This window comes from Ambystoma mexicanum, chromosome 12, assembly GCF_040938575.1.
Source record: "Ambystoma mexicanum isolate Mex_15411 chromosome 12, UKY_AmexF1_1, whole genome shotgun sequence".
In the NCBI taxonomy this organism is placed as follows: domain Eukaryota; kingdom Metazoa; phylum Chordata; class Amphibia; order Caudata; family Ambystomatidae; genus Ambystoma; species Ambystoma mexicanum.
The window spans coordinates 975,183,657-975,199,795 of record NC_090936.1 but is presented as its reverse complement, the minus strand read 5'-3'; the positions used below and the strand labels follow the sequence as shown (position 1 = coordinate 975,199,795).

General features: G+C 51.7%; 1 protein-coding gene across 4 annotated transcripts in view; it reads left to right on the top strand.

Moving 5' to 3' along the window:
- The window catches only part of SHANK3 (SH3 and multiple ankyrin repeat domains 3), a 3,072,962-nt gene that overhangs the window by 279,450 nt on the left and 2,777,373 nt on the right, over positions 1–16,139 (top strand). The window lies entirely within an intron of this gene.

Here is a 16,139-nt window from a genome sequence, read left to right as displayed (position 1 = left end):
CCACCTTTTTATTAACATTATTAACATTCAGAAAGCAATGTCAGTTTCAGGGTAAACATTAATGTGGCAATTAGACCCGAGGGGGCGGGCCAATACCGCCCCAGATAAAGCCCCGGGCATTACCGTGGGCAGTATTGGCCCGCCGCCGAGAGTCTTATTGCCATTAGCACCCCAGCCCGTTAGACCGGGGTGCTAATGGCATTTTTTTGTTTTGCTTGTTTCGAAACAGAAAAAAAAAATGGAAAAAAAATGGCCACCGGGAAAGGGAAAACGTAGTCCGTTTTCCCTTTCCATGGCGGCCATCGGGAGCGGACGCGCTGGGAACACAAGCGTTCCCAGCGTGTTTACTCCCAAGAAAAGAAGAAAAAAGAAGGTAAGTGGGGTTGGGAGGGCGGAAGTGAGGGGGACGGGGAAGGAAAAAACATTTTTTTAAAAAAGAAGTACTGCAGTCTCAGGCGGGGGGCGATGGAAGCCTCCAGCCATGTGGAGGCTTGGAGCGGGGATGGCCCTGCTCCGAGTCTCCACACGGCTGGAGGTTTCCATGGTCCCCCGCCGGAGATCACAGGATAGAAGGTAAGTCGGGTGGGGTGGGAGGAAAAAAGAAATTCTTACCTGAGTCCCCGGCGGGGGACGAAGGAAGCCTCCAGCCATGGGGAGGCTCGGAGCAGGGATTGCCCCCTTTTGAGCCTCCTCATTGGCTGAGGGGCTGCCACGCCCCTCGCCGGGAACAGAGTAGCCGGCACGCACAGCGTAAAAGGGATTACTGTGTGGTATGGCTCGCAAATGAGCCAATCACCACGCAGTATTCCCATTGTGCCGCTCGTGCCGGGTGCTAATGTGAATTAGGGAAACTTAGCTTTGTGCCTGCTTCTGTAGGCATGTACAGTATTTAGCTATCATACAAATATTCAAGTATGTTTTTATTATTAAGGAGTGTTGGCGGGCAAGTGGCTACTTCCATGGGAGGATCTATGTGTTTTGGATGATTGTTGGTCTACGACTTTCCTCACCCCGAAAATTCATGACTATGTTGCTTGCCAAATTATTTATTTTTCATGTATGCCTGTGGCTGTCCTTATTGTGAAGGGCACTTTGATGTGGATGTGTGCTTCGTGAATGTATTAAGTCAGGGTGCACAATGTGCGCTCGCCACTCGCCTTGGCTAGTGACAATTGACACTTGGTGAGTAGGAAATGAGTGCTGTGTATATGTGTAGAATTGCAGTGGCCATTGACTTTTTTATGGCTGGCTTGTAGCTTGACATTTTTTACCTCTGTAGTAAATGACAAGTCGGTAAGGTGATTGTCAGCTATTTACAAATAGGCAGCAGTACACCTGTTTCGATGCCCTCAATAAAAATAAATGTGTGTCCTGACAACTAGCTACAGAGATCTCTAGATAGAGTTAAGGATCACCAAGCAGATCCTGAGGGCTGAGGGGGTCGCGGGGATTAGACTCTATTGCTTTGATGAGCACAGGCTTTGTTGAGTTATTTGGGACCTCCGGGCCAATATGGGGATCCCTGTCTAGCCAATCCTCGAAGGGAACCCGACCTTAGACATAACTAATAAAAAGTCTGCTTTCAGACGATGAGGCTTGAAGAAATTGTCAGAGGAGATTGCCATTGTGAATGCTTGAAGCTGCAGATCATGGTGAAAGAATTCTGCTCAAGAGTGGCTTGCTTATTGGCAAGGATTCCCAGAACTGTGTGTTAGAGTGCTTTGCACGGCACCTTTCGGACACTTTGCAGCGATGATAATGAATTAAGCCTGTTTATGCAGGAGTATGTACCAAACCCATAAACGGGTTTAACATGGGATGTGAGGCAGCTTCATGTCCTCACCCAATGCCAGCGGATAGGGCGATGCCAATGGTGATGCCAGGTGACCGGAAGACTGGTGGGCCCATATGGGGTGGAGAGGAGCAATCTCCTAAAGCACGTGCTGTCCTTCTGACCCATATGGGGATTGGTTATTGCAAGTGGTGGATGGTAGGGAAGCAGGGCTGGACTGGGAACCAAAAGAGGCCCTGGAAATAATGTACAAAGTGGCCCCATATTACAAATTTTCAGTAAGCCCAACCCTTTTCCTATGGGAACATTTGTAAATAAAATAAGATACCGCAGAAGAGACCAAGGGTGCAGAGGCCTACCATGAATTCTCCAAGGTTCCCTATAGGCCAGTGCACCCCAGTTCCCTATAGGCCAGTCCACTCCTGTATAGAAGGCAAGTTCTTTTAGGAGGGTAGGGTCAGCTAAGGTGGTGCACGAGGGCACACACTGCCTCATGTCCTTAGTTTGGCCATGCCCGAAAGACGTGGTTTATTAAAGGTAATGGATGAAGGGTGAGAGAGCATGGGGCCTGCTGAGGTTCCAAGGGTATGGGTTGGATTCAGGTCAGGTGGGGGCGTCTAAGTGCAATCATGTTATGAAGTGGTTGATAGGGTTGGGTAGGTACAATGCAAAGAGACACCCAACATTATGTTCCCCAGGCTTTACACTTTAAGGGGACATGTGGAAGATGGCTGTACTGAAAATGTAAAGGTAATCACCAAAGTGACTGCTATACTCCTATTCCATACCCCGCTTTCCTCCATAATTCACGGGTGCCCATGCCATCGGTACGGGACCAGCACATTTACACAGCAAAAAAAAGTTCCCCAGATTAAATTTGGGAGCAGAACCTGCATATGCGTAGGGTGTGGCAATGGTACTCATGGATACACCCGCCAGTCACTCTGTTCCCACTTTATACAGGACCACAAAAACATGGCATCTTTTTATATGGCCTATGGGCTAGGAGTACAGGAGTCAATACAGTGAGTAACTTTTCCTTACTCCCGTCCACTTTCCTCCATGCTTCATGGGAGAGTACCAAGCATCAACTCCCCAGGGTGGCAGGACTAACACAAAGCAAAGAGGTTATGCAGAACTGCTTGCCCGAACCTTACCTTAGTTCTGCTACTTGTGTCCATACGCCTGTGTCTAGTTGTCTTTCTCCTTTCCAGGAAGCCTCGGAATCCTCCATTTGATATGCATCTAAGGTCTTGTCTTAAAAAACAGCTAGACGTAAACATTGTTTGCTGATGCTATGTTAAGCCCTTATGTGAGTTGGTCGTAATGGTGGAAGTCTTTATATTTGTGAGCGCCTCATCGGTAGAGCTCCGGGAGACCTCTGCCCCCTTAAAGGGAAATTCCAAGATCGTGTTCTTTACGTCCTGTGCAAAGCTGGAAGAACGCAGCCACACCAGCCTTTGTGAGTATGCACCAACACACATTCTTTGCACAACTATACCAATATGATAAGCAGCCGCTTCCAGAAGATCTTGGGCTATGGACATGGCATCAGCCAAACCGGCATGAAAGTTGTAGTATGCGTACTGCTTACTGCATTTACTGTCCCTACTATGGGAATGTTATATGAGAGCTGGAACCTTAAGAACATGTAAGTATAGGTTTGGCAGTTGAAAGGACTTTCCGGATGGGCACTAGACCTGGGTGGAGGCCATTCTACTGCTCTCCTGTTCCCCAACTATACTATACCCTATAAGAAATAAACTAAGTTTCCTGTTCACATATACTTGACTCCTGCCTCAGTCATGGTCCCAGCGTGACATGCCTGAGCAAGATAATACTTCAAAAGGCTTCTTGCTTTTCAATAGGCAAATCATTCTGGAACTCCGAAAGCTCCTTCCAGCGAGTGCTTGATTCGCTGATGCTAGTATCACCTCGGCATTGGACTTTTGAAGGTGCAGTGCCACGTTCCCATAGACTTTTTTTTTCCCCAAGGGAATCCGATAGCTTTTCTTCCGTATCAGGAGGAATCGGCGTGGGGGAAGATCAGCAAGACATGGTAGTGGACGCCTTATGGATGAGGGATGGCACTGCTATGACAGAAGTTGAGGGTGGTCGTGCACATTCATATTAACCACATCAGGTTCCAATTGTCTATGGGCCTCATTACGACCCCTAGCGCCTAATTACAAGGTCTCTTTACGGTTCCCGACCTTAACGGCTGGTCTGGACCAGCCGTTAAAGTAGGGACCCGCAAAGGGACCTTGAAGGTAATTACGGTACCGCAATTTGTGGTACCGTAATTACCGCCTTCCCATTCCCATTGAGCCCTATGGGGCAAAAATGGGAATGGGGAAGGGCCAATGGTGCATGGGGAATTACCGCCCCACCAACCTTGGAATGGGGTGGTAATTCCCCATTGCACCATGGCGGACTTGTTACAATACCGGCAGCAACCATGGTGCTAATAGCGCCATTGGTTACCGCCGGTGTTGTAATGAGGGCCTATATCTCGAATACAAATGTTTGACAGGAGTTGCTGAGTGTGGCTTGGACGGTTCCATGTTTTAATATCCACGCAAAAATATTGCGAGACAAAAATATCGCCATATTTTTGCAGCGATATTGACCCATGGACCCTGCGGGGGACAGTCATTGTTGTCAGTCTGGCCACTGGTGGACGGGGCGTGCCACAGGAGGTGCCAGAGCCAAAGTCTTTGGTGGCGTGATAGGCAGAGGCATTGGCGACATAGAAGCCACGGTGGAGCTGGCTGCAGAGGAGGCCCTGGAGCCTGAGGTGGCAGCAGTTATTTTACCAGGCCATTGAAGTATATTGTCAAGACCTGGGGCCACATCAACAATTTAAAGCATTTGAAAAATTGATCCACACAGGATGCCTGCGACTGAGTTAGTGCCCAAGTCTGGCATTCAAGGTGTAGTTTGTCGAGGATATGAATGGCTGCTTCAAGTGTCAGAGTAGCGCGTTGCTGAGGGAGAGGATGGAAATTGAGTGGACGAGGCCGCCGTCCTCATTGGTGACCATATCACTCTCAGAGTGAAGGAACTCCTGGATGCTGTAGTCAGTAGTCGAACTGTGGGCTGTTTTGGTCTCGGAGACTCCTTCTTGAGGAGTATCAGCAGTCTTATGGTGAGGACACTGCAGAAACAGATATTTTGGTGGTCAAAATGGTGCCGTGAGGAAGATTGTGGTAAAGTAGAGGACCTCCTGTTTTTTTGGGGCTTCATCCCAGCCCTCGTTGGAGGGACAGTTGAGCTCTCGGATCCTAGCCCAGTACACGTTGTGTGTACCTTGGAGCAAGCAGTGATACGGGTCTGAAGCCCCTTGAGGCGAGCTTCCTCAGTCAGTAGACTGTTATGAGACCCCCAGGAGCTCTCGGAGATAACAGGTGTGAGATCCCTCAGGATCATCGGTACGAGCACCGGTAGGAGCCTTAGCGCCTTGAGTTTGCCCCCTTCACGTAGAACTTGAAGGACCTGAACGGACCCTCCCGGATGCAGAAACCCAGGGAAAGGATTCACTGTGGCAGGGTGCACTCGAGAAACAAAGATCACTCACCTTGTCACTGTGTGAAACCATGAGGTGTTGCATAGGCAACACACCAAAGATATCCTCCCAGTGCACCAACCTCTTTCTAAGCATCCGGAGGAGGAAGAAAAAGAAAAAAGTGAGGAAACAGAGGTGTGCTGTAGGACTGTCTCCATCCTTGAGGAAAAAGAGAATGGCCGGCGTTGCTGGTGGGCGGAGTCTGCGTGTGCCGTGGCTATGCCCCAAATGAGCCAAGTCTTCACCCTCAAATTTAAATTTGGAGGATTTTTTTCTGCTGTGCAAATGTGCTGGTCACATCCCCAAGGGACAGACACCCATGAAGTAAGGGGAAAAGGGGATGGGACGTAGGAGTATGCAGCAAACAGCTGATATCCCTGGAAGTTGATGAATTGGAGTGGGTGGCTGAGCTGCCTCAAAACAGTTGAGAAGTTGCTTTTCTGAAGAGAAGATGGGTAAAGGACAAGTGCAGCTGTATAGTTTAAAGTGGGGTCTGTACCTCGGTGTTGATTATCAGCCAGGACTTTCACCAGTGTTATGTTGAGTGTCATAAATGTCATAAATGTAAGAAAGGCTGCAATGAGAAAACAATTCTCAACCACATGTACTGTAGGCACAATTCTAGGTTGCTTGTATTGAGGATCACTTTTCTATTATCTGTGTATGATTTCATGGCTTTGCTATTTTAGATTTTTCTTTTTTCTCTATTGGATCTTTTTAGTTCTCTCTTTCTGAGTTGAAACTTTGTGTTGTAGTATCATATGTGATTTGTTTTTGGATGATTTTATTGATTCTAATAATACATTTTTAATATTTCTGTTAACTTGCAAAAAATAAATGTGTAAAAAGTAAAGATTTTTTTTGGCTGAGACACAATACAAATAAAAAATAAAAACATTGCAAGGATCCTACCAGGATGAAACTCCAAGTGGCTTGCCTAAATGCCGTGTGCTCTGGTTCCTGACCGGGCCATAGCCAGCCATCTAACAAACAGTTGTGAGACCCGGGTTGCTATTAAAATTGGAGGCTGAGGCAAACAAAGTAAGCAGTGGCGAGCAGCAAGTCAATGGTGCTCCTGGACAGTTGAATGTAGCAGATGTGAACCCTAAAATGGTGCCTTAATTGCTATTGGCAACTGGGGAGAAGGCAGAACCCAGTCAGGACTGCAGCAACACAACTGAATCTCACAATACAAGCCGGTGTTCCAGCATAAGACGGAGACCTTACTCCCAGAGTACAAGAGAATCTGCCTCGGGGACCTTTCACCCACTTCCTGCCATCTGCCCTATCCTCCACCCACTCTCTCCTCAATCCGCATGACCTCACTTACCTTTGCCGGAAGACCACCCTGTGCCCCCCCTTGGCTGAGCACCACCTTCCTCTCTGCCTCCCGCATCATAAAAACAGAAATCGGCTCCATCGGAAGCCCATCTTGCATTTCTATGGCCGGCTCTACTGCCACCCCACGCAGGCTGTGCGTGCATGATCGTCCAGCAATGGCACTGGGGTTCAGCGTTAAGGCCCTTGCTTCACTCAGGCCTATAACCTTGGCCCCAGGCTGGTACTGAATGATGTAGCCTGGCACAGTTGGTGCTATTGCTAAAGAAGTGAGATTGACCTGCTACTCACACGCGGCATTGTGGAAACTGTGCACTGTGCTCTTACTGGGGAATCTAAGCTTCTCAAATGGAACCTGGAAGTTGCGTACACTGAACAATGTGTGCTTATTTGGCGTTGTGTATAGTGTCGTTTTGTGCTCAGTGGGGTATTGTGAACATTCACAATGTTTGCTTACTTGAGCAGCGTGCAAAGTTGAGAATGTGTACTCATTGGTAAATTGTGGAACTTTCGTAATATGTGTTCCCCAGGATAGTGGAAACCATGCATGTGCTATTACTGTGATGCGAGCTTCTGAAAAGCCTATTACGTTGGAAACTATATAAACCGTGAAATGGTGTTCGCAGGAATTGTGGTTACAGGGCGATATGCGCCTAAAGACAATGTGGAAACAGAACAATGTGTGATCACCGATTAGTGTGGCCTTTGGAACAAGGGAATGTGTGCTTAATGGTGCTTTGTTATTGTGGAAACTGGAACTGTGCAGGAGCTGGGTCAGTGGGAAAGCCAGTGGTGGGTACTTGCTGGAGCATAATGGAAAATTGTCAATGTGCACATTTCATGACTTTGTGAAAAAAAATTAACAACGGTTGTTTTCGAGGGCCCTGCTTGTCTCCACCTCCCACCACCTATCGACCCCTGCTTGTCTCCACCTCGCATCACCCATCGATGGGAGGTGGAGAGAAGAAGGGGTGGATAGGTGATGGGAGGTGGTGGATAGGCAATGGGAGGCGGAGAGAAGCAGGGGTGGATAGGTGATGGGAGGTGGTGGATAGGCGGTGGGAGGTGGAGAGAAGAAGGGGTGGATAGGTGATGGGAGGTGCAGATAAGCAGGGTGGATAGGTGATGGGAGGTGGAAAAAGCCAGGGGTGGATTGGCGAAGGAAGGTTGAGATAAGCAGGGGTGGATGGGCATTGAGAGGTGGAAACAAGCAGGCGTGGATAGGCGATGGGAGGTGGAGATAAGCAGGCGTGGATAGGCTATGGGAGGTGGAGATATGAAGGGGTGTATAGGAGATGGGCGGTGGAAGCAAGCAGGGGTGGATAGGCAATGGGAGGTGGAGATGAGCAGGCGTGCATAGGCGATGGAAGGTGGAGATAAACTCTGGCCATGCACAGAGAGTGGTGCATGTGGAGGAGACAGTAAGGTGACAGCAGTGGGACCGTGTTTGAGGCGATACGCAGGTGTGGATAGGTGGTGGGAGGTGGTGATAAGCAGGGGTCCATAGGTGATGGATGTTGGAGACAACTTGCCTCGATAGGTGATGGGAGGTGGAGACAAGCAGGGGTTTATGGGTGGTGGGAGGTGGAGATAACCAGGGGTGGATAGGTGGTGGGACGTGGTAACAAGCAGGGATCCATAGATGATGTGAGGTGGAGACAAGCAGGGGTGGATAAGTGATGGAAGGTGGAGACAAGTAGCGGCAGATAGGATTTGGGAGGTGGAGACAAGCAGGGGTCGATGGGTGGTGTGAGGTGGAGACAAGCAGGGGTCCATAGGTGATGGGATGTGGAGACAAGCAGCGTTGGATAAGTGATGGAAGGTGAGATAAGGAGGGGTGGATAGGTGATGGGAGGTAGAGACAAGCAGGGGTGGATTGTTGGTCGGAGGTAGAGACAAGTAGTGGTGGATAAGTGATGGGAGGTGGAGACAAGTAGCGCTGGATAGGTGATGGGATGTGGAAAAAAGCAGGGGTGGATAGGTGATGAGAGATAGAGACAACCAGGTGTGGATAGGTGATGGGGGTTGGAGACGAGCAGGGGTGGATAGGCGATGGGAGGTGGAGAGAAGCATGGATGGATAGGCGATGGGAGGTGGAGAGAGGCAGGGATGGATAGGCGATGGGAGGTGGAGACAACCAGAGGTGGATAGGTGTTGGAGGTGGAGAGAAGCAGGGATGGATAGACGATGGGAGGTGGAGATAAGAAGGGGTGGATAGGTGATGGGGGGATAAGCAGGGGTGGATAGATGACAGGAGGTGCAGATAAGCAGGGGTGGATAGGAGATCAGAGGTGGAGACAACCAGGGGTGGATAGCCTATGGGAGGTGGAGAGAAGCAGGGACGGATAGGCGATGGCAGGTGGAGATAAGCAGGGGTGGATAGGAGATGGCAGGTAGAAACAACGACGGATGGATAGGAGATCGAAGGTGGAGAGCAGCAGGGATGGATAGGTCATGAGAGGAGGAGATAAGCAGGGATGGATAGGCGATGGGAGGTGGAAGCAAGCAGGTGTGGATAGGCGATGGGAGGTTGAGATAAGCAGGAATGGATAGGCGATGGGAGGTGGAAGCAAGCAGACATTGATAGGCGATGGGAGGTCGAGATAAGCAGGGATGGATAGGCGATGGGTGGTGGAAGCAAGCAGGGGTGGCTATGTGATGGGAAGTGGAGATAAGTAGGGGTAGATAGGCGATGGGAGGTCGAGATAAGAAGGGGTGGATAGGCGATGGGAGGTCGAGACAAGCAGGGGTGGATAGGCAATGGGAGGTGGAGACAAGCAGGGTGGATAGGCGATGGGAGCAGGAATCAAGCAGGGGTGGATAGGCAATGGGAGGTGGAAACAAGCAGGCGTGGATAGGCGATGGGAGGTGGAGATAAGCAGGGGTGGATAGACATTGGGAGGTGGAAGCAAGCAGGCATGGATAGGCGATGGGAGGTGGAGATAAGCAGGGGTGGATAGGCGATGGGAGGTGGAAACAAGCAGGCGTGGATAGGCGATGGGAGGTGGAGATAAGCAGGGGTGGATAGGCGATGGGAGGTGGGGATAAGCAGGGTGGATAGGTGATGGAAGGTGGAGAGAGGCAGGGATGGATAGGCGATGGGAGGTCGAGACAACCAGGGGTGGATTGGTGTTGGAGGTGGAGAGAAGCAGGGATGAATAGACGATGGGAGGTGGAGATAAGGGGTGGATAGGCGATGGGGTGGATAAGCAGGGGTGGATAGATGACAGGAGGTGCAGATAAGCAGGGGTGGATAGGCGATCAGAGGTGGAGACAAGCAGGGGTGGATAGACGATGGGAGGTGGAAACAAGCAGGGTGGATAGGCTATGGGAGGTGGAAACAAGCAGGCGTGGATAGGCGATGGGAGATGGAGAAAAGCAGGGATGGATAGGCATTGGGAGGTGGAAGCAAGCAGGCATGGATAGGCGATGGGAGGTGGAGATAAGCAGGGATGGATAGGCGATGGGAGGTGGAAACAAGCAGGCGTGGACAGGCGATGGGAGGTGGAGATAAGCAGGGGTGGATAGGTGATGGGAGTTCGAGATAAGCAGGGATGGATGGGTGATGGGAGGTGGAAACAAGCAGGGTTGGATAGGCAATGGGAGGTGGAGAAAAGCAGGGATAAATAGGCATTGGGAGGTGGAAGCTAGCAGGCACGGATAGGCGATGGGAGGTGGAGATAAGCAGGGGTGGATAGGCGATGGCAGGTGGAGATAAGCAGGGGTGGATAGGCGATGGGAGGTGGAAATAAGCAGGGTGGATAGGTGATGAGAGGAGGATATACACAGAGATGGATAGGCGATGGTAGGTGGAAACAAGAAGGGGTGGATAGGCGAGGGGAGGGGGAGCCAACCAGGGGTGGATACGTGATGGGAGGTGGAGATAAGCAGGTGCGGATAAGTGATAGGAGGTGGAGATAAGCAGGGGTGGATAAGTGATGGGAGGTGGAGATAAGCAGGGGTGGATAAGTGATGGGAGGTGGAGATAAGCAGGTGCGGATAAGTGATAGGAGGTGGAGATAAGCAGGGGCGGATAAGTGATGGGAGGTGGAGATAAGCAGGGTTGGATAGGCGGTGGGAGGTGGATCAAGGCAGGCAAGGGGCCTGGCTAACGGGAACTGACGCGGGTACAGGGTACCAAAGACGAACAGGGGCAGGCGGAAAAGAAGTGCTACAAAACATTTTGGAAACTGACGTAATGTAATGTAATTAAATGTAGAAATCAGAAAAATGTGCTTTTCTGGTTCTGAGCTGCCATCATGCCACTGTGTCCAGTCCAGCAAGGGATCTGGGTGCCCGGGTAGCAGTTCAAGATGTCCTGCCCAATTCCTCATCCGTGAGTGTTGGATGTTGTCAGTGGAGTGCTTGGGTCAGGAGATCAGTGGGCATCTGGACCATTATGGGTATGTGGGGACATGGCACCCACGTTTTGAGGATAATCCTGGGGAGGTGCTGTTGCTCTGTGTCAGGTGTTGCTACATTAGGCAGAGAAAGGGGACTTTGCAGGCTGCCTTATTTTGTTCCTGTTCTAAGATGGGCTATGCGGGTGAGCCGTCATCCATGCTACCAATTCCATTTTGGCTGTGGTGCGGTGGCTTCCGCCTCCTCATTGGTCGATGCTCTGGATCGAAGCTGCCGATGATGGGGTGGAGGCCGTCTCTCTGCCAGAGGAACTCTTCCAACGTTCACTTGGCTCCAGAGCTTCCTGGGGAGTGGAGGATGGGGGTATGCGGTAAGGCTTTGCCCATCATTGGAGGCTTCTCCAGGTGGGGCAGCCTTTCCGCTACTTACACCGCCCCCTTAAGTAGCCACAGGCAAAGGCTGTGCCTTTTTGCTGACGTCCGGGGAAGGGGTGTCAGCAGATAGTCAAGAAGCCACAGCTACACAAAAAATGTGCACTATTTTCTGTAACACATTGTTAAAACCCACACATGTGTGCGTGTAGGGATGTTTTCCAAAATGGAAAATGTGTCCTGTAGCATTGTGAACATTGGCTGGGACATGGTGGAAACCCCACAATCTGGGGCGTTCTGGGTGAGGGCACGTTGTGCTAGTATTGTGAACATCGGCTAATGCATGCTTGCTGGGACATGGTGGAAACCCACCACTCTGCGGTGTTCTGGGCGAGGGCATGGTGTGCTAGTATTGTGAACATCGGCTAATGCATGCTTGCTGGGACATGGTGGAAACTTACACCTCTGCAGTGATCTGGGTGAGGGCAGGGTGTGCTAATATTGTGAACATTGGCTTTGACATGGTGGAAACCCACTCCTCTGCGGTGTTCTGGGTGAGGGCACGGTGTGCTAGTATTGTGAACATTGGCTTGGATGTGGTGGAAACCAACCCCTCTGCGGTGTTCTGGGTGAGATCACGGTGTGCTAGTATTGTGAACATTTGCCTGGACGTGGTGGAAACCCACCCCTCTGCGGTGTTCTGGGTGAGGGCATGGTGTGCTAGTATTGTGAACATCGGCTAATGCATGCTTACTGGGACATGGTGGAAACCCACCACTCTGCGGTGTTCTGGGTGAGGCCACGGTGTGCTGTATTGTGAACATCGGCTAATGCATGCTTGCTGGGACATGGTGGAAACCCACCCCTCTGGGGCGTTCTGGGTGAGGGCAGGGGGTGCTAGTATTGTGAACATTGGCTTGTACATGGTGGAATCCCACTCCTCTGCAGTGTTCTGGGTGAGGGCACGGTGTGCTAGTATTGTGAACATTATCTTGGATGTGGTGGAAACCCACCCCTCTGCGGTGTTCTGGGTGAGAGCATGGTGTGCTAGTATTGAGAACATTGGCCTGGACGTGGTGGAAACCCACCCCTCTGCGGTGTTCTGAATGAGGGCATGGTGTGCTAGTATTGTGAACATCAGTGCTTGCTGGGACATGGTGGAAACCCACCCCTCTGCAGTATTCTGGGTGAGGGCATGGTGTGCTAGTATTGTGAACATTGGCTCAGACGTGGTGGAAACCCACCCCTCTGCGGCGTTCTGGGTGAGGGCACGGTGTGCTAGTATTGTGAACATTGGCTTGGACGTGGTGGAAACCCACCCCTCTGCGGTGTTCTGGTTGAGGGCACGGTCTGCTAGTATTGTGAACATCGGCTAATGCATGCTTGCTGGGAAATGGTGGAAACCCACCCCTCTGCGGTGTTCTGGGTGAGGCCACGGTGTGCTAGTATTGTGAACATCGGCTAATGCATGCTTGCTGGGACATGGTGGAAACCCACCCCTCTGCGGTGTTCTTGGTGAGGGCATGGTGTGCTAGTATTGTGAAAATTGGCTGGGACATAGTGGAAACCCACCCCTCTGCGGTGTTCTGGGTGAGGCCACGATGTGCTAGTATTGTGAACATCGGCTAATGCATGCTTGCTGGGAAATGGTGGAAACCCACCCCTCTGCGGTGTTCTGGGTGAGGGCACGGTGTGCTAGTATTGTGAAAATTGGCTAGGACATGGTGGAAACCCACCCCTCTGCAGTGTTCTGGGTGAGGGCACGGTGTGCTAGTATTGTGAACATTGGCTTGGACGTGGTGGAAACCCACCCCTCTGCAGTGTTATGGGTGAGGGCACATTGTGCTAGTATTGTGAACATTGGCTTGGACGTGGTGGAAACCCACCCCTCTGCGGTGTTCTGGGTGAGGGCACGGTGTGCTAGTATTGTGAACATCGGCTAATGCATGCTTGCTGGGACATGGTGGAAACCCAACCCTCTGCGGTGTTCTGGGTGAGGCCACGGTGTGCTAGTATTGTGAACATCGGCTAATGCATGCTTGCTGGGACATGGTGGAAACCCACCCCTTTGCGGTGTTCTGGGTGAGGGCACGGAGTGCTAGTATTGTAAACATTGACTGGGACATGGTGGAAACCCACCCCTCTGCGGTGTTCTGGGTGAGGCCACGGTGTGCTATTATTGTGAACATTGGCTAGGACATGGTGGAAACCCACCCCTCTGCAGTGTTCTGGGTGAGGGCACGGTGTGCTAGTATTGTGAACATTGGCCTGGACGTGGTGGAAACCCACCCCTCTGCGGTGTTCTGGGTGAGGGCACGGTGTGCTAGTAATGTGAACATTGGCTTGGACGTGGTGGAAACCGCCCCTCTGCAGTGTTCTGGGTGAGGGCACGGTGTGCTAGTAGTGTGAACATCGGCTAATGCATGCTTGCTGGGACATGGTGGAAACCCACCCCTCTGCGGTGTTCTGGGTGAGGCCACAGTGTGCTATTATTGTGAACATTGGCTAGGACATGGTGGAAACCCACCCCTCTGCAGTGTTCTGGGTGAGGGCACGTTGTGCTAGTATTGTGAACATTGGCCTGGACGTGGTGGAAACCCACCCCTCTGCGGAGTTCTGGATGAGGGCACGGTGTGCTAGTATTGTGAACATTGGCTTGGACGTGGTGGAAACCGCCCCTCTGCAGTGTTCTGGGTGAGGGCACGGTGTGCTAGTATTGTGAACATTGTCTTGGACGTGGTGAAAACCACCCCTCTGCAGTGTTCTGGGTGAGGGCCCGGTGTGCTAGTATTGTGAACATTGGCTTGGACGTGGTGGAAACCCACCCCTCTGCGGTGTTCTGGGGGAGGGCACGGTGTGCTAGTATTGTGAACATCGGCTAATGCATGCTTGCTGGGACATGGTGGAAACCCACCCCTCTGCGGTGTTCTGGGTGAGGCCACGGTGTGCTAGTATTGTGAACATCAGCTAATGCATGCTTGCTGGGACATGGTGGAAACCCACCCCTCTGCGGTGTTCTGGGTGAGGGCACGGTGTGCTAGTAATGTGAACATTAGCTTGGACGTGGTGGAAACCGCCCCTCTGCAGTGTTCTGGGTGAGGGCACGGTGTGCTAGTAGTGTGAACATCGGCTAATGCATGCTTGCTGGGACATGGTGGAAACCCACCCCTCTGCGGTGTTCTGGGTGAGGCCACAGTGTGCTATTATTGTGAACATTGGCTAGGACATGGTGGAAACCCACCCCTCTGCAGTGTTCTGGGTGAGGGCACGTTGTGCTAGTATTGTGAACATTGGCCTGGACGTGGTGGAAACCCACCCCTCTGCGGAGTTCTGGATGAGGGCACGGTGTGCTAGTATTGTGAACATTGGCTTGGACGTGGTGGAAACCGCCCCTCTGCAGTGTTCTGGGTGAGGGCACGGTGTGCTAGTATTGTGAACATTGTCTTGGACGTGGTGGAAACCCACCCCTCTGCAGTGTTCTGGGTGAGGGCCCGGTGTGCTAGTATTGTGAACATTGGCTTGGACGTGGTGGAAACCCACCCCTCTGCGGTGTTCTGGGGGAGGGCACGGTGTGCTAGTATTGTGAACATCGGCTAATGCATGCTTGCTGGGACATGGTGGAAACCCACCCCTCTGCGGTGTTCTGGGTGAGGCCACGGTGTGCTAGTATTGTGAACATCAGCTAATGCATGCTTGCTGGGACATGGTGGAAACCCACCCCTTTGCGGTGTTCTGGGTGAGGGCACAGAGTGCTAGTATTGTGAACATTAGCTTGGACGTGGTGGAAACCGCCCCTCTGCGGTGTTCTGGGTGAGGGCACGGTGTGCTAGTAGTGTGAACATCGGCTAATGCATGCTTGCTGGGACATGGTGGAAACCCACCCCTCTGCGGTGTTCTGGGTGAGGCCACGGTGTGCTATTATTGTGAACATTGGCTAGGACATGGTGGAAACCCACCCCTCTGCAGTGTTCTGGGTGAGGGCACGGTGTGCTAGTATTGTGAACATTGGCCTGGACGTGGTGGAAACCCACCCCTCTGCGGTGTTCTGGGTGAGGGCACGGAGTGCTATTATTGTGAACATTGGCTGGGACATGGTGGAAACCCACCCCTCTGCGGTGTTCTGGGTGAGGCCACGGTGTGCTATTATTGTGAACATTGGCTAATGCATGCTTGCTGGGACATGGTGGAAACCCACCCCTCTGCAGTGTTCTGGGTGAGGGCACGGTGGGCTAGTATTGTGAACATTGGCCTGGACGTGGTGGAAACCCACCCCTCTGCGGTGTTCTGGGTGAGGGCACGGTGTGCTAGTATTGTGAACATTGGCCTGGACGTGGTGGAAACCGCCCCTCTGCGGTGTTCTGGGTGAGGGCACGGTGTGCTAGTAGTGTGAACATCGGATAATGCATGCTTGCTGGGACATGGTGGAAACCCACCCCTCTGCGGTGTTCTGGGTGAGGGCACGGTGTGCTTGCTGGGTCACTTTGAGGATTTGGAATCTGTGGCGTGGAGCAAAGAGGAAACTAGGTAAATTGACTTTGGGTTTAGTTGTGCTCACTCTTGGGGGTGTATATCGTGGGGGGGGGGGGTGTTATCCCAATATACATTAAGAGGCTCCATCTGTGACGAGTGATAACCCCCAGATCTCCTGTGAATGGGGTCCGCAGCCGCCTGCCCCGCTGTAACCCTCGGCACGAGGTTTTGTCCCCAGTGC